This window comes from Mesoplodon bidens, assembly GCF_964165515.1.
Source record: "Mesoplodon bidens genome assembly, contig: HAP1_SCAFFOLD_323, whole genome shotgun sequence".
In the NCBI taxonomy this organism is placed as follows: domain Eukaryota; kingdom Metazoa; phylum Chordata; class Mammalia; order Artiodactyla; family Ziphiidae; genus Mesoplodon; species Mesoplodon bidens.
In genome coordinates, this window is record NW_027672653.1 from 131731 (window position 1) to 151766 (window position 20036).

Consider the following 20036-nt stretch of genomic DNA (forward strand, 5'->3'; position numbering starts at 1 on the left):
GTTAATGTAGGAAGTTGTTGGAAGATTAAGAAGTGTAAGCATTTCTGAAACATAAGAATATGAAGTACCACTATAAGAAGTGACTCTTGGGGGACATGTTCAAACAATTGAATAAGGCAAGAAATGTTAAGGACCAAATAAGTGCTCTATTTAAAAAAAAAAATCAAGGAAATTATTAGAAGTAAATAGAGAAGAACAATCATGTTGGAAAATTTTCTTTCCCTTAATATTTAAGAAATGCTAAAAACAATTAAAGTAGGAATAACCATTTTGAATAAATAACTGGATCATTTTATTTTTTAAATGACACGTATACTTTTATATACCCTTGGGACACTGAAAACTTTGAATGGTAGAAGTAGAGAAAGGAAGTGAGTTTAGTTCTCCATTATAGAAAAGAAAAGGGTAAATTCTCTCATGATAAGTGAGAGGTATTAATCTTCTTTTAATACCAGAGGACATTTCAGGGAGCTCTAATTGCCAATACGTACACTTTGTGTTGGATGACTTAATGAAAGGCAGTTAGTCATTAAGTCTCATTTATCTGGCATGGTGAAGGACACAATCATTTCAGAAGAAAATGTTTGCTTTGGGGAAAAAAGACTGATCTTGGACTAGTGCAGTGGTAAATAAATTTGATGTGATGTTATTAATGTTATACTTAATCTGTTTAGTCTTTGCATGGAAAGGCAATTAAAGTAGAGCAAGCCAACCAACGATCTTTGGAAAGCGGTGGTACACAGAGACCACAACCTCCTGCAAGAAACAGGGGCCATCTGAGAAATCCGAGACATGGAAGAGGAAGAAATCGAAGAGGAGGAAATAGAAGAGGAGGAAATGGAAGAGGAGGAAGCGGGAGCGCAAGAGAGCATCCCTCACCTGGAGGACACCTGGGTAATGTTTTGAAATACAAGGCTGCAACCAGAGGACCGAAAAATAGTAGGTTTAACTGTATAGAAACCTCTCAGTTTTTATTCCATCCTTTATGAGCAAAGTAGTGTGTAAGAACTATCAGATGATGACTCACATTGATAGTCAGAAGTATTTCTAAGTGGTGAAGAATTATTGTAGTTATAAAATGACTTAACTAGGTAATGTGCAAAACGTTAATCACCTTACAGGGGAATAGCATAAATTTTAAACTAAATTCAGTCTCTTTTACCATTATTACTAATTGCCTCTTTTCTTCGAGAATTTTTCTACCGAGTTTCCTACTGTTGATCATACATTAGAATTTTTCACTTTAGGACCGATAACTTGATATGAGTTTAAATCAATGATTCATTCATAATCTCTTAAAAATACATTGGTTAATTTTATTCTGAGAGTAGCCTTATTGCATCATAAAAATACTAGAGAATCTTGAAAACTCCACAACAGAAAATAAAAGTCACTCAGAATATCCACAATTCAGGGCGAAACACTTCATATTTTAGGTTTCACCTTGCAGTATTTGTCTTAAGTATATGTGTTCAGACATCTAAGCAAATCTCCATTGTCATTTTGATATGAGGCTTTTCTACCTGGGTCTGTGGTTTGCATTTGGGAAAATACCTTAGGGAAATAAATAGAGCTTTAGATTCTAAAAGGTGTCTTTGACCCAGGAAAAGAGTAAAAAGCTCTGCTTCAGAAATACGTATGTTTTCTTTGTGTGTGTATTAGAGGAGGAAGTCGTTGAAAATGCCTTTTTTTGGATTTTTTTCAGAGAAGTTTTCTACTTAGTAAGAAAAGGAGGAAAAGCACTTTGCATTTCAAAAACTTCCATATATTTAACAACCTCTGCTTCATCTATTAACCAGAACCAGTCTTCAGAAATAAAACGTTTAGTTTCTTTTTGTGCTAATTCCATGTGTGAATTTTAGGAAATGTTTTTTGAAAGTTCAGTTAGAGGGTGTGCCCATTTTAAGATAACACAGTTTTGTTCTTTTCCCACTATCTTGAGCTTGAGAAAAGTTGACCAGTTCATATTCTGCCATGTGTAAGAGTACTCATTTTTTCTTGCCTGTGGCACTACCGGGGAATTGGAATACATCTAAACACCTTTCTGGTTCGAAAGGTAACACATCAGTTTTCAGTATTTAGTGTGCATTTCTTAAATACTATTAAAATTGAACAGAACATAGCCCTTTTGACTGAGAAATGAACATTAAGAGTTGATCTGTGAATAACACAGGCCTGAACTGTTGATCAACTTACAAGCAGATTTTGTTTTTCAATAAATACATATAAGATCACTACGTGATCCAAGGTTGGTTGAATCCATGGATGCAGAACTAGGGATACTGGACCAAGTGTAAAGTTATAAGCAGATATTCTCCGGCAAAGGGAGTTATTTGTATGTATGTACTTAACTTTTAGGTAATGCATTTTTTATTCATCCTTTTTATTTTTAATGCTTTGATTTATACCTAGGATGTTGTGTTTTTCAAAAGCTTCCTTGACACCAGAATTATATAACTAATAACTTACCATCTTCCTCCTAAAATGATGAAAAATTCAGTTTTACATTTAATTTATCCAGGTTTTTCTGTACTCTCTCTCTTCTCCCCAGAGCACTTTCATACCAGTGGTTCTTCAGTTTTGTTCCTACGTTTCCCAAACTGACTTTTACGGTAAGTCTTTGAACTCTACTGACTTCTGTGTCATATGAGGAAACAATCATATTGGTTTAGACAGATAGGAAAGCTGAAGACTGGAGTAATTGTTTAGTGAAAATTTATAACAATAAGTGAAACTTGCCCAATGAAAAAATGTTGATTCTGCTTAACTAAAAAGATTTCATTTAAACACAGGTCGTGGTGGACACACTCCTAGTCCCAAGGCGAGTTCTTCCAGGGGAGCCTTTCCAGTTAAAAGAGGACCATGTTCCAGAAGTGGAGGTCCTCCTCCTAAGAGATGTTGCCAAGGGCGAAGCAGTAGGGGGGTGGGAAGACAAGGTAAATGCTATATAATGCAGAGACAGTTGTTTCTAATTAATGAGAGGGAGCTATTTTAAACAGAATGTTTAAGCAAAATGGAAAGTGAGAAGTATATGGACATGTTAACCAATCACTAATTTATTGATTGATTTGTGGTTGGGAAATAACTTGTCAGTTTTTGATTATAGATGTAGTAGGTGATTAGCACTGCAGTGGGGAAAACATTGCTTGTAAGTCCATGTTGGCTATAGAATTCCTCTTAATTTAAGTTGCTGCTAACACTTTTTGGTTAGTAGGCTTCTTTATCACATAGTTTCAATATCAGAATTTTCATGGAAACTATGTCCTGTGAGAGAACGTTCTGGTCTGTAGACTAGTTTAGCTATGTATATTGGCTAGCTGGTTTTATTAATTATTATAAACAATAATTGAAACTTGCCATATGAACTGTAGTTTGTGCTCTTAACTTTTCTAGCACTGTTTTCTGATCCGTAATATGGTAGAGACTTGAAACAGCCATTATCAAATTGCCCTTTTACGTGTAGAATATGAATGAAGCCAAATGTAGCACGATATTGACTTCAAAACACAACAGAAGCTAAGAAGCCTACCCTTTCCATTAGTAGATGGTTAGCCTAGTGAACAAACAAGAGAAGAGAACAAACAAGGTCCTAGTGACCTCCAGGAATGAGGAATAAGAATTAACACAGGAAGAGAACGTTATTTATGGGAGATAGTTTCATATTTTGGGAGCGGTACAGTGTTTTTCAAATGAGCCCTTTATTGCTAATAAACAAGAGAAGTCACTATTGCTATCCTCATACAAGGTCCATAATTAAGGTTGTACACTTAAAGGAGAGAGCCGACCACTTGGTGGTTGAATATGTGACAGTAGTTACCAAAAATCAATGTTTTGCTCAAAGTCTGAGAAGTGTTCCCTACTGCTGGTAATCTAAAGGTTATGCCAACTGTATGGGGAACGGGAGATGTCAGAAAATACAATGTTCAGTGGTACCATTGAAAGGGAAACGAAAATGTGCGTAAATGGAATTTTAGAAGGGGTAGTTTTTTTAAATGATTTTGGAGAGTGGAAGGCTATCAGACTTTGGGATTTTTCTTTGAAACATTACTGTCAATTCTGAGATACTTACATAAGCATTTTTAAATTCAAGGTTCAGGATCACATGGAAGAGAAAATTGTGGAGGTCCTCCTCGTAGAGAGCCAGTCTCTTTTCGGAGAGTTGGCTATATGTCACAGAGATGGTGGTTATGCTACTAAAGATAGGTAATAGGAAGCACAGTATATGAATTAAGTCATGGTTCGTTTTGTTGTTCTTGTTGAAATTTACCTAACACAAAATTGAACATTTAAAAGTGAACAGTTCAGTAACATTTAGCACACTTAACAGTGTTATGCAACCACCAGCTCTGTTCAGTTCCAAAACATTTCATTACCCCAGAATAAAATTAATCAGCAGTCACACCCAATTTCTCCCCCCTTGTCCCCGGTAGGTACCCACCTGTGTCCTTATCTATGAATGTATCTACTCCTGAATATATCATACTAATGGAAGCAAACAATATGTGACCTTTATTATCCAGCTTTCCCTTAGCATAAATATTTTCAAGGATCATTCATGCTGTAGCGTGAATCAGTACTTCAGACCTTCTTTTTTTTGGCTGACTAAATATTCCATTATATGTGTGGTTAACATGGTTTGTTTATCCATCTGTGTGAGTTATTCCCATCATGGTGCTGTCATGAATACTCCTGTACAAGCATTTGGGTACCTGTTTTCAATTCTTTTTGAGTGTATGTATACTTAAGGAGTGGAATTCCTGGGACATAGAGGAATTCTTTACATTTTTTAAGAAACTGCTAATCTTTGCCACAGAGCCTGTACTATTTTCCATTTCTGCCATGCACATATACTTGGTTTGTTTCTCTGCATCTGCACCAACACTTGATATATTCTATGGGTCTATTTTTCATTATAGCCAGTGTGATACGTGCAAAGTAGATATTTCATTTTGGGTTTGAATTTCATTTCCCTAATAAATATGTTGAGCAGGTTTTCATGTCCTTGTTGCTCATTGTATATCTCCTTTAAACAAAAGTATATTCAAGTCCTTTGCCCATTTAAAAGTTTTTGTCTTTTTGCTGTCTTGAGTTCTTAAATATTCTGGATATGATAAGTTGCATTTAAAATTTTAGCTGCTTTATTTCAGTTATTCAAGGAGAGATTATCCACACTCCTGAGCCAGCAAGGATTATACTCCACCACGTAGACGCTATGCACACAGTTATTACGGACATTCAAATTCTCGGAATGATCATCCCTCCAGAGGACATAGGTAGTATAAAATGTTGTGTTTATATCAAATAAAAACCTTCGTTTCAATTATGTTATTGTGACACATAATTTAAATTGATGACATAATTTATGACATTCTTTTAAATTCAGTGACCGTGATGGCTATGGTGGAAATCGTGATAGAGATTATTCTGAATATTGAAGTGGAAGCTTTTACAGGGATTCATATGGGAGTTACGGTAAGAGTCCAGTTACAACTTGTAAATCATAGAATTAGACTTAACCAGATCGTTGTTTACTCTACTTTTACTTCAGTTCCTCAAAGGTAAAAGTATGTTTAGCATGTCCTTTTAGATAAGTTAAAGACCTTTGAATGGTTTTGTTAATAGCTCACTTAAAATAAAAGGCTATGAAGGGTAAATGGGCAGTCTCATCTTTTTTTCTCATTACAGAAAACCAATTTTAACATTATTATGATTTTTTATTTTTATTTTGTGTGCGGGACACGGGCCTCTCACCATCGTGGCCCCTCCCGTTGCGGAGCACAGGCTCCTGACGCGGAGTCCCAGAGGCCATGCATGGCCCACGGTCCCAACCGCTCCCCGGCACGTGGGATCCTCCTGGACCGGGGCACGAACCCGTGTCCCCTGCATCGGCAGTCGGACTGTCAACCACTGCGCCACCAGGGAAGCCCCACTGAATCTTGTTAAAAGTTGCCACTCGACTGATTATTTAAAAATGCTAAAATAGGGGCTTTTACTTTCAAAGAAACTACTTAGGCTGAAAAATATTGCTCGCTCTTTTAAAGAAATGTAGAAGCCCTTCACCGTTGCTACCTAGTTTATATTTTCATAGCAGAGAGAGCTGAAGCTTATCTTTTCAAATATTTAGCACTGTAAGTCATGTTATATGATCCCAGAAAAATTTGTAATGTTTAGCGTTTGTTTATCAATCAGTAACTTCCCATGTGACTCCCGTGGTGCACCAGCAGCACGAAGGGCCCCTGTGACTTACGGTGGAAGCAGTCGCTGTGATAGCAATATGAGAGATGGATATGGAGGAGGTCCGGAAGGTTACTCCAGCAGGCAAAGTAATACTTATTCAAGGGGTCGAAAGCGTAGAAGACAGGAACAATGAGGGTTTCCACCCTCTGTGAATAGGGAGTACCTTGCTCCCCGTGACTCATACAGTAGCTCAGTTTGTGGGGCTTCCAGACGAGGTTATGCGGGAAGCCAATCTGAAAGAGAGGGCCGAAGCAGATATTAAAAATTAACACTCAGTCATGCACCAAATGTTCGTTACAAAGGAAAAGTTTAAGTTGTTTTCCTTAATTGATGCTTGAACACTACTAAAAGAAAAATGTTGGTTTGGGGGGAAGAGGCATATATTAACTTTTCCTCTAGGAAGTTTCAGACAAAGGGGAAACATGGAATTATCCAGAGGACTTTCATGTTGTTAATGTTAATTGAAAAGTAGAAGTCGTGTTTCAAATGTTCAAAATTTTCAGAGTAAAAAAATTTCGTGAAATATGTTTTGTTGATGATACTGCTGAGTTAAACAAGCATAAAACTTTTGTTTGGAGGGTGAATTGTGCTGTTTGCCTAAACTTTTCCTTTGTACGTGAATGTATTCAAAATTAAGCAATGTGTTATTTCTCCATCGCAAGCTGTGACTGTTTTCCAGTTAGGCTAAAGAAATTACATGTTCCTTTTTGAAAGCTTGTAAACATGTAAAAGGTTTGAGAAGTCTCCAGAAAGGCTGAGAAACAATGCTTGCATTATTAGTGAAAGTCGATGTGTCTTTATCCCTTTAAAGCCATAGTATAGATGAAAGGAAAATTGAGACAGGTGACTGTAAAGAGTTTAAGAAATCTTGAGGTTAAGTATCTATTTTCTGATCCATATTCAAGTGGCAGATGACCAACGTGGGAATAATGGTTATAAAACCAATTTTCCACTCAATGTAAATGGAACCAGTTAACTTTTCTGAGTATATATATCTTAGTGAAAGTTAGTACCCCTAGATTTTAAGACATTGGGAAACGTTTTAAGTAATACTGATTTTAACTTTATGTTGGTGTGCTTGATGTAACACAAAGGGTTTCGTAATATACTCATAAGTATAGAGTTATCTGGAGGGTTAAGGGTTTTTTGTCAGTGACTTCAGGTGACATTTAATGAGTAATGCTTACAATTTGGGAAGAAACTGGAGTGTAAAAACTTTAAGCCAAATTGGAATCTGCAAAACAAGTACAGAAATCTGCAATTTCCTTTTAAAGGAACAGCAAAAATGAAGTTCAGGGGAAGGAGAGTATTATTTGAGCCAAACTGAGGATTATAACTCAGGAGACAGACTCAGAAAGTTCTGAGGACTGTTCTACCTGTTAGAAGTCAAAGGCATGGTTACATTCATTTTGAAGAGAAAGGACAGTATATCACATCAAAGTGACATACAGATATTTTACATGAAGATCAGCAGGGATACGTAGTCTGGGTAAGCAGGTACAAAGTGAGCAGCAAGTCAGCATGATCCCAGTACAGAGCTGGGAAAGAACAGTATTCTTTTTAAGAAGTTACAGCCTAAGTGTCAGAGGAAGGTAAAATAATTGACCTTTATGATCAGGAAGGCAATCTGTCTTTGAGGAACTCTGGTTAATGTGTAATGCAGATATTAGGGAGGGAGGGAGGATGTCTCAATGACCACAGAATTTTATGTTTAATTTTCTTGGCTGGCCTTAAAGTACTGTATTTCATAAAATCCTACGGGGCATGAAAGGTTTGCTTTTAGTATCTAACATATCAGATTGATGAGTCAAATCCTTAAAAGGAAGGATAAAGCAAACGAAGTTTCGAACCCAAAACTGAACCGTTTACTTTTTCCTGAGTACCTGTTCATGAAAAACCCATAAAACTCTTAAGTGTTTAACAGTTGGGTGATCTTCAAAATACAGGGATACTGTGGGTTTGGTTCCAGAACAGTAAAGCAAGTCATGGTTTTTCTCAATTTCACGGCTTCTTATGTAACCCAGTCTTTGCTATTAACAGAAAACATGTATTTCTCCACTAGTTTTTAAGAGAAATGTGTTTGTTCCTTTCTTCCTCGTGTGTAAAAATACTCATTGTGTTCCCAGTGAATTGAAGGTTCTTGCTCTTCATGCCAAGAGTTGGGCATGAGACAGGCGGTTAAGCAAGTAAAGTGAGGATTTATTTAAGCAAGAATATGCCCTCAGGGAGAGCAGGCAGTTAGGTGAGGAGCTGCTGCCCTGGGTTCCATTGGCAAGCCAGTTATGAGGGGCATACAAAGGAAGGGGTGGCATACTCATTGGGGAAGCAGGAGTTTGGGGGTCAAATTCCCTGTTTCTTTGCAGCTCCAGAAGGGATTTTTGTCCTTATTTAGCTTAATCAGAAGTGTCATGGCCTCACTGCATGGTGTGTGCTGCTTGTCTGCAAGGCTAATTTTATTGTAAGGAGAGCATAATGAGCAACAGGTTACATTTGGAAGTAGGAGATTCCTGTCTTTCCTCATCTCTCTTTGTCTGCCTTCAGGACACTTACCACCGAAAATGTGCAGTTTCCTGTCAGTCTGGAGGTTTCTGTTTTTCTTTGTCGGCCCATGGACCTCTGCTCTTTACCAGGTGCTTGATTTCCTGCCACCTGGCCCCTCTTCCATTACTCTGCTCATATCTAGCTACTCGCCTGCTGTAGCAATTACAGTAATCTTAACCTCACAGTCCTTTAATTGCATTGCAGTCACTGAAAAACATGCTTAACATCCAGATTTAATTTTGTTCATGAATGAGTGATATCCAAACCTCTATAAGATGATTTTCTCAGACACCATCTGAGATTTAATATCAATTGTTTTTCCTCTCGTGTTTCTTTCCTGTCAGGCAGAGGATTAAAATATTAAACAATCATTATTGAAATACTAACAATTCTTTGATTTCCTACTATATACTGAACTTGTCCCTTCCAGTAGACTTGCTTGGAAGCTGCCGGTTGGCCTACATATTAGGTAGAAACCATAAAACCCCTGAATTAGGGAACAGTTATAACTTTGCCTGATTTAAAGATCAGCTTGTGTATAATGCATACAGCTGTTTTCTATCTAGACTATGGAAAGTGTCCCAAGAAATACTAACTGATCACCATCAACTGATCAACTGGTGTTTACATGAACACTTTTCATTGCATAGTTTTCTCAAGTGCTCAATAATGGTTAATATACGATTAAGACACTACCAATGCAAAGCATTAACACCACAGATCTGGGCTTCCCTAGTGGCCCAGTGGTTGAGAGTCCGGCTGCCGATGCAGGGGACACGGGTTCGTGCCCCGGTCCGGGAGGATCCCACATGCCGCGGAGCGGTTGGGCCCGTGAGCCATGGCCGCTGAGACTGGCTTCTGGAGCCTGTGCTTTGCAATGGGAGGGGCCACAACGGTGAGAGGCCGGCATACCGCAAAAAGAAAAAACCAAAAACCAAAACAGTTTCATGATTTGGACCAGTCTCTAAAAAAGGCAGGATTACAAATTAACCTCAGGCTCCCACTTAATATAAAAGTAATGACAATATTTTCACACTTTTGTTTTGAACCCTGAATTATGTTTTCGGCGTTGTGCTCAATGTGCTCAGTACATCATTTAACCTCACAATAACCCTATCTGATAATTCTTTATCATCTTGTTTTCGTAGACTGGGTAAATTTAAGAGTTTAGGTAGCTTACCCAGTTTCATATAACTACTAAATTTTGAAGTTTAGATTATTTTCTGTCTGCCTGACTTCGTATCATATTAAATCACTATACGCATTATATCTTCTAGACATTCATATTTCTGTTTCAGATTATTCTAACAGTTCCACTAAAAAAATTAAGTAAGTAGCATATCTGCATAGCAAGCAAAATGCTTCATGACCTGGTCCTCCCCATTTTACATCTATCAAGAAATCCCTGAACTCTCCCTACTGATTACCTGGAGCTTCACGTTATTAGCCCAAAATGCGTTTTCCTTTTTTTTTTTTTTTACGGTACGCGGGCATCTCACCGTTGTGGCCTCTCCCGTTGTGGAGCACAAGCTTCAGACGAGCAGGCTCAGCGGCCATGGCTCAGGGGCCCAGCAGCTCAGGGGCATATGGGATCCTCCCGGACCGGGGCACGAACCCGTGTCCCCTGCATGGGCAGGCGGACACTCAACCACTGCGCCACCTGGGAAGCCCTTCTCCTTTATATTGATTAAATTAAAGCAACTGGGAAAAGTATGCAGTAAAAAGTAGAGAACACATTCTGCTGTTGCAGTTTTCTTTAGAGTTTCTCCCGCGAGTTCTCCCGCGAGTTTCTCTGTTCACCCCTCCCCTACCTCCACATCTTCCATCTTCCCTACCTCCCCTGCGGCTCATCCCTTCCCCCACCTACCGCTACATCTGGTTCCTTAGCCTCTTTCTAGAAGTAGAGCGCTTGCTCTCGAGCCTTAGTTTAGTTAACGGTCGTCTGAAGAGACGCGGAAGGAGGACTTCTGAAGAGGAGGACAAAATAAGGTAAGAAATTCGGCATTTTAGGGAGGAGAGAATAATTTATACCTCAGGAGAAAGAGTTGAGACCTATATGTTCTCCTGTTACCAGAGAAAGCATGGTAATTCAGATGTTGATTTTTCTCTCAGGCTTTTTCTGTAAGAGATAAGAGCCGAGTAAGTGGTGTTTGTATAACTATGTCTGAATAGACAGTGTCTGGAGAAGTCTATCAGTTGTTCTTGAACAGTACGTTTACTGTTTGTTCTCCTGGAGAATCAGTTGCCAAGGCAGCGATGAAAAGCCAGTGAAGTTCCTGGAGTTGGTCCGTGAATTGCGAAGTTGGGGGTGGGGGTGGAGCTAGGTTTGAAATGCTGCGGGAGGGAATATTGAGTAGATAACTTAAGTGTGATTAGCGGCGTACCCTCTTTGCTGTTTACTCTCACATGCGGGTAGTGGAGCGTATGCCGGGCGCCAGTTTGTTCCGCTTGCGCTTTTGTTTTTTGCGGTATGCGGGCCTCTCACTGCTGTGGCCCCTCCCACCGCGGAGCACGGGCTCGGTACCCAGAGGCTCCAGACGCGCAGGCCCAGCGGCCATGGCTCACGGGCCCATCCGCTCCGCGGCTGGTGGGCTCCTCCCGGAGCGGTGCCGAACCCGTGTCCCCTGGGTAGGCAGGCGGACTGTCAACCACTGCGCCACCAGGGAAGCCCTCTCGTGCAGTATTTCTTTTTTCTTTTTTGTTTCCTCGGGGTTTCTTTGTGAAAGCAGAGGTACTGAGCAATACAAGCAAGATAGCTGTTTTAACTTAAATGATTTAAAACTTGTAATTTTAGTTATCAAATGTCAAAATGTTGATTCACTTGACAAAAAGCGTCTGATTTAATTTGGCATATAAAGAATGGTACTCTCTTTTGACCAGTGTTTCTTAAAGTCTCTCGATCTAAGTAAACACAGTTTGCATTTTCCTCAATAAAGGAAGTAACTCCCTCCTTTGCTTTTATGACTTACCACTTTTAAAGTTTGTGGGAAAACATTATTTTAAACATTATTTGATGCATAGACAAGAAAAATGTGAGTAGATGTGAAAAATTTAAAAATATGTTTAAGGTATATTCTGCACAGTTCATAAAACATATTAACTGTTAGATGTGTAGAATCCAGGACCATTTATTATTGCTTATTTTTTTTGTTGTGTTTTGGAAAAGAAGCCTTGAACCCTGCAGGTAAACTAATTTACAGTTGCCTTCTAATCTAGTTTTTACATACAGGTTTTTGTAAGATATCTATAAAGAATGGAGCATTTGTTACGCCAGTGCTTGTTTTGCTTTGTGTTACAAGTTTCCTCTCTTTTAAGTAAGAAACGGCAAATATTTTCACTGATATAGGGTACTTCAGTTGAGTTATAAACAGGTGTAATAGTTTTTGCTTATAATTTATTTTTTGCTATATGTATAAAGATATATTTTTAATTACTTACAGAAAAATGGCGGAAGCAGATCAGGCTGGGAAACTGTTCATAGGAGGCCTCCATGCTGACACCAATGAAAATTCTCTTGAAGTGGTATTTGGGAAATATGGTCACATTATGGAAGGTAATTTTTAGAACCTATATATATATACATATATATATATATATATATATATGTATATATATATGTTCGAGGCAAATGTGTATTAAACACACACCATTGAACAGCTAAGTTAAAGTGCTTTTTCTATTTGTAACACACGAGCAGTTTTTTTTAAAGTTTCTGTTTTTTATTAGGAAAGCACTGGGCAATGAGGGAAATTGTACAACTTAGGGGCTCCTACTACTGAGAAGGGAAAAAAGCAGCGTTTCTTTCTTCACCCCAGCCACGCTTTGCAGCATGCTGGGTTTTACTTACCTGACCAGGGATCAAGCCCACGCACAGTGGCATGCGGCATGTGGATCTTAGTTGCCTGACCAATGATCAGACCCGTGTCCCCTTCATTGGGAACGTGGAGTCTTATCCACTGGACCACCAGGGAAGTCCCAGGGCTTTTTAAACATACTGGGGTCATAGGACATGAAATGGGATGAGATATGCTAGCTGTAGAATGGTTGAAATTATTGACTCTCTTTTTAAACTACTAGAAATGATATAAAATGGAAAGGGTTTTTTTGCTTTATTTGTTTTTGGTGTTTGTTTTGTTTTTAAGTAACTTCCGGGAGGCTGTTACTGCACTGTGTCCATAACATGAAATTAAGGAGGCCTTATGAGAAAGTGTCAAAGGATGGATTATTTTGAAAATATGAAACGTTCAATTTTATGTGAAATTTAAATTAAAAATATTTATGTATATTACAGTTATGTTGATGAAGGATCAGAAAAAAAAACAAGTCTAGAGGCTTTGCTTTTATTACTTTTGAGAATCCTGCAGATGCAAAGGATGCTGTCCAAGATATGAATGGAAAAGTAAGAGACTTTAATAATATTTTGTGTTCTCCATTTATTACTATTTCAAGATTTTTTTTTCTAATTTTTTAAAGTAACATGATGCCCTATAAGCCTTCACTCTCCATTTTGTCACGTACGTATTGGATTGTCCGGTTGGAAGGAGATTGACATTAACATGAGCTTTAACAATATATTTTAAACCTGTTTTAGCATTCAAATGTAAAAGTAAATGAGTTTTAGCCTGTAGAGCTCTCCCCAATATCCCGTACTGTCATTTTGAAGTCTCGACTTTTTTGTACTTCAGAGTCACTCTTCCTTGTGTCACTGTTACAAATAATCATTTGTCCCTTACAACTGTACTTTTAATTGCATCTTTGCTCAAAGAATTCTTTTATATTGTAGGTAATATTTTTCCCATTTTATATGGCAGGTACTATCTTTTTATATTCATCATCCTGTGAATTGTTGATTGTTAAAAGTACTTCCAGTGCATCTCAGTTCTCATAGTGGGGAACACATACATTAATTCCCTTTGTCCTATAGCTTGGTTTCTGGTATGCTGCAGGCACTTGGCACATGTTGACCCTTTTACTTTACTTTCATATTTTAAGGTATGGTAGTACCTAAAAGTTGATCTTGACTCATGATTTTATTTTGGGTGCAGAGGTAAATTTGTGTCATGAAGGATAGTAGACCCCCATTATTTGTTTGTTTTCAAGCACAAGAACGTGTAGTCCGTGTAGACATTATTCTTCAATTCTTTATTCAACAGATATTTTATTGCCAGGCATTGCTTTAGCAATTGATTAATGGTTGTGGGTAATACAAAATGCCTATTTTCTTGGACACTTGTGTTCGAGGGTGAAAGATGAGAAACGTACAAGTAAAAATAAATACAATTTCATATGAAAAATATTAAGGAAAATAAAGTAGGTTATTTCATTAGAGCTTAAGGGGAGTGGATTTCTATACATATACATCTAAGAATGTTAAATCCTGAATGTTGGAAGGGAGGCAGCCATTCATAAGTCTGTGGGAAATATTTTGGACCCAGAAACAGAAAAGGAGGCCCTAACGTGGGAGCACATGGCTCTTGAGGCTGTTTGTATTGGGCCAGGGCCCATCCATATCCACCAGACGTCTTAGTAGGAATTCAGCATTTAAATTTGTTTTCCAAGGATAACATGAAACAGCTAGAGTGTTTTACTTAGAGCAATTATATGATGATTTGAATTATGTTTTCAAAAATCACACTGGCATCTATAGAAGGTTATTGTAGGAAGTTGTTGGAAGATTAAGAAGTGTAAGCATTTCTGAAACATAAGAATATGAAGTACCACTATAAGAAGTGACTCTTGGGGGACATGTTCAAACAATTGAATAAGGCAAGAAATGTTAAGGACCAAATAAGTGCTCTATTTAAAAAAAAAAATCAAGGAAATTATTAGAAGTAAATAGAGAAGAACAATCATGTTGGAAAATTTTCTTTCCCTTAATATTTAAGAAATGCTAAAAACAATTAAAGTAGGAATAACCATTTTGAATAAATAACTGAATCATTTTATTTTTTAAATGACACGTATACTTTTATATACCCTTGGGACACTGAAAACTTTGAATGGTAGAAGTAGAGAAAGGAAGTGAGTTTAGTTCTCCATTATAGAAAAGAAAAGGGTAAATTCTCTCATGATAAGTGAGAAGTATTAATCTTCTTTTAATACCAGAGGACATTTCAGGGAGCTCTAATTGCCAATACGTACACTTTGTGTTGGATGACTTAATGAAAGGCAGTTAGTCATTAAGTCTCATTTATCTGGCATGGTGAAGGACACAATCATTTCAGAAGAAAATGTTTGCTTTGGGGAAAAAAGACTGATCTTGGACTAGTGCAGTGGTAAATAAATTTGATGTGATGTTATTAATGTTATACTTAATCTGTTTAGTCTTTGCATGGAAAGGCAATTAAAGTAGAGCAAGCCAACCAACGATCTTTGGAAAGCGGTGGTACACAGAGACCACAACCTCCTGCAAGAAACAGGGGCCATCTGAGAAATCCGAGACATGGAAGAGGAAGAAATCGAAGAGGAGGAAATAGAAGAGGAGGAAATGGAAGAGGAGGAAGCGGGAGCGCAAGAGAGCATCCCTCACCTGGAGGACACCTGGGTAATGTTTTGAAATACAAGGCTGCAACCAGAGGACCGAAAAATAGTAGGTTTAACTGTATAGAAACCTCTCAGTTTTTATTCCATCCTTTATGAGCAAAGTAGTGTGTAAGAACTATCAGATGATGACTCACATTGATAGTCAGAAGTATTTCTAAGTGGTGAAGAGTTATTGTAGTTATAAAATGACTTAACTAGGTAATGTGCAAAACGTTAATCACCTTACAGGGGAATAGCATAAATTTTAAACTAAATTCAGTCTCTCTTACCATTATTACTAATTGCCTCTTTTCTTCGAGAATTTTTCTACCGAGTTTCCTACTGTTGATCATACATTAGAATTTTTCACTTTAGGACCGATAACTTGATATGAGTTTAAATCAATGATTCATTCATAATCTCTTAAAAATACATTGGTTAATTTTATTCTGAGAGTAGCCTTATTGCATCATAAAAATACTAGAGAATCTTGAAAACTCCACAACAGAAAATAAAAGTCACTCAGAATATCCACAATTCAGGGCGAAACACTTCATATTTTAGGTTTCACCTTGCAGTATTTGTCTTAAGTATATGTGTTCAGACATCTAAGCAAATCTCCATTGTCATTTTGATATGAGGCTTTTCTACCTGGGTCTGTGGTTTGCATTTGGGAAAATACCTTAGGGAAATAAATAGAGCTTTAGATTCTAAAAGGTGTCTTTGACCCAGGAAAAGAGTAAAAAGCTCTGCTTCAGAAATATGTATGTTTTCTTTGTGTGTGTATTAGAGGAGGAAGTCGTTGAAAATGCCTTTTTTTGGATTTTTTTCAGAGAAGTTTTCTACTTAGTAAGAAAAGGAGGAAAAGCACTTTGCATTTCAAAAACTTCCATATATTTAACAACCTCTGCTTCATCTATTAACCAGAACCAGTCTTCAGAAATAAAACGTTTAGTTTCTTTTTGTGCTAATTCCATGTGTGAATTTTAGGAAATATTTTTTGAAAGTTCAGTTAGAGGGTGTGCCCATTTTAAGATAACACAGTTTTGTTCTTTTCCCACTATCTTGAGCTTGAGAAAAGTTGACCAGTTCATATTCTGCCATGTGTAAGAGTACTCATTTTTTCTTGCCTGTGGCACTACCGGGGAATTGGAATACATCTAAACACCTTTCTGGTTCGAAAGGTAACACATCAGTTTTCAGTATTTAGTGTGCATTTCTTAAATACTATTAAAATTGAACAGAACATAGCCCTTTTGACTGAGAAATGAACATTAAGAGTTGATCTGTGAATAACACAGGCCTGAACTGTTGATCAACTTACAAGCAGATTTTGTTTTTCAATAAATACATATAAGATCACTACGTGATCCAAGGTTGGTTGAATCCATGGATGCAGAACTAGGGATACTGGACCAAGTGTAAAGTTATAAGCAGATATTCTCCGGCAAAGGGAGTTATTTGTATGTATGTACTTAACTTTTAGGTAATGCATTTTTTATTCATCTTTTTTATTTTTAATGCTTTGATTTATACCTAGGATGTTGTGTTTTTCAAAAGCTTCCTTGACACCAGAATTATATAACTAATAACTTACCATCTTCCTCCTAAAATGATGAAAAATTCAGTTTTACATTTAATTTATCCAGGTTTTTCTGTACTCTCTCTCTTCTCCCCAGAGCACTTTCATACCAGTGGTTCTTCAGTTTTGTTCCTACGTTTCCCAAACTGACTTTTACGGTAAGTCTTTGAACTCTACTGACTTCTGTGTCATATGAGGAAACAATCATATTGGTTTAGACAGATAGGAAAGCTGAAGACTGGAGTAATGGTTTAGTGAAAATTTATAACAATAAGTGAAACTTGCCCAATGAAAAAATGTTGATTCTGCTTAACTAAAAAGATTTCATTTAAACACAGGTCGTGGTGGACACACTCCTAGTCCCAAGGCGAGTTCTTCCAGGGGAGCCTTTCCAGTTAAAAGAGGACCATGTTCCAGAAGTGGAGGTCCTCCTCCTAAGAGATGTTGCCAAGGACGAAGCAGTAGGGGGGTGGGAAGACAAGGTAAATGCTATATAATGCAGAGACAGTTGTTTCTAATTAATGAAAGGGAGCTATTTTAAACAGAATGTTTAAGCAAAATGGAAAGTGAGAAGTATATGGACATGTTAACCAATCACTAATTTATTGATTGATTTGTGGTTGGGAAATAACTTGTCAGTTTTTGATTATAGATGTAGTAGGTGATTAGCACTGCAGTGGGGAAAACATTGCTTGTAAGTCCATGTTGGCTATAGAATTCCTCTTAATTTAAGTTGCTGCTAACACTTTTTGGTTAGTAGACTTCTTTATCACATAGTTTCAATATCAGAATTTTCATGGAAACTATGTCCTGTGAGAGAATGTTCTGGTCTGTAGACTAGTTAAGCTATGTATATTGGCTAGCTGGTTTTATTAATTATTATAAACAATAATTGAAACTTGCCATATGAACTGTAGTTTGTGCTCTTAACTTTTCTAGCACTGTTTTCTGATCCGTAATATGGTAGAGACTTGAAACAGCCATTATCAAATTGCCCTTTTACGTGTAGAATATGAATGAAGCCAAATGTAGCACGATATTGACTTCAAAACACAACAGAAGCTAAGAAGCCTACCCTTTCCATTAGTAGATGGTTAGCCTAGTGAACAAACAAGAGAAGAGAACAAACAAGGTCCTAGTGACCTCCAGGAATGAGGAATAAGAATTAACACAGGAAGAGAACGTTATTTATGGGAGATAGTTTCATATTTTGGGAGCGGTACAGTGTTTTTCAAATGAGCCCTTTATTGCTAATAAACAAGAGAAGTCACTATTGCTATCCTCATACAAGGTCCATAATTAAGGTTGTACACTTAAAGGCGAGAGCCGACCACTTGGTGGTTGAATATGTGACAGTAGTTACCAAAAATCAATGTTTTGCTCAAAGTCTGAGAAGTGTTCCCTACTGCTGGTAATCTAAAGGTTATGCCAACTGTATGGGGAACGGGAGATGTCAGAAAATACAATGTTCAGTGGTACCATTGAAAGGGAAACGAAAATGTGCGTAAATGGAATTTTAGAAGGGGTAGTTTTTTTAAATGATTTTGGAGAGTGGAAGGCTATCAGACTTTGGGATTTTTCTTTGAAACATTACTGTCAATTCTGAGATACTTACATAAGCATTTTTAAATTAAAGGTTCAGGATAACGTGGAAGAGAAAATTGTGGAGGTCCTCCTCGTAGAGAGCCAGTCTCTTTTCGGAGAGTTGGCTATATGTCACAGAGATGGTGGTTATGCTACTAAAGATAGGTAATAGGAAGCACAGTATATGAATTAAGTCATGGTTAGTTTTGTTGTTCTTGTTGAAATTTACCTAACACAAAACTGAACATTTAAAAGTGAACAGTTCAGTAACATTTAGCACACTTAACAGTGTTATGCAACCACCAGCTCTGTTCAGTTCCAAAACATTTCATTACCCCAGAATAAAATTAATCAGCAGTCACACCCAATTTGTCCCCCCTTGTCCCCGGTAGGTACCCACCTGTGTCCTTATCTATGAATTTATCTGCTCCTGAATATATCATACTAATGGAAGCAAACAATATGTGACCTTTATTATCCAGCTTTCCCTTAGCATAAATATTTTCAAGGATCATTCATGCTATAGCGTGAATCAGTACTTCAGACCTTCTTTTTTTTGGCTGACTAAATATTCCATTATATGTGTGGTTAACATGGTTTGTTTATCCATCTGTGTGAGTTATTCCCATCATGGTGCTGTCATGAATACTCCTGTACAAGCATTTGGGTACCTGTTTTCAATTGTTCTTGAGTGTATGTATACTTAAGGAGTGGAATTCCTGGGACCTATAGGAATTCTTTACATTTTTAAGAAACTGCTAATCTTTGCCACAGAGCCTGTACTATTTTACATTTCTGCCACGCACATATACTTGGTTTGTTTCTCTGCATCTGCACCAACACTTGATATATTCTATGGGTCTATTTTTCATTATAGCCAGTGTGATACGTGCAAAGTAGATATTTCATTTGGGGTTTGAATTTCATTTCCCTAATAAATGTGATGAGCAGGTTTTCATGTCCTTGTTGCTCATTGTATATCTCCTTTAAACAAAAGTATATTCAAGTCCTTTGCCCATTTAAAAGTTTTTGTCTTTTTGCTGTCTTGAGTTCTTAAATATTCTGGATGTGATAACTTGCATTTAAAATTTTAGCTGCTTTATTTCAGTTATTCAAGGAGAGACTATCCACACTCCTGAGCCAACAAGGATTATACTCCACCACGTAGACGCTATGCACACAGTTATTACGGACATTCAAATTCTCGGAATGATCATCCCTCTAGAGGACATAGGTAATATAAAATGTTGTGTTTATATCAAATAAAAACCTTCGTTTCAATTATGTTATTGTGACACATAATTTAAATTGATGACATAATTTATGACATTCTTTTCAATTCAGTGACCGTGATGGCTATGGTGGAAATCGTGATAGAGATTATTCTGAATATTGAAGTGGAAGCTTTTACAGGGATTCATATGGGAGTTACGGTAAGAGTCCAGTTACAACTTGTAAATCATAGAATTAGACTTAACCAGATCGTTGTTTACTCTACTTTTACTTCAGTTCCTCAAAGGTAAAAGTATGTTTAGCATGTCCTTTTAGATAAGTTAAAGACCTTTGAATG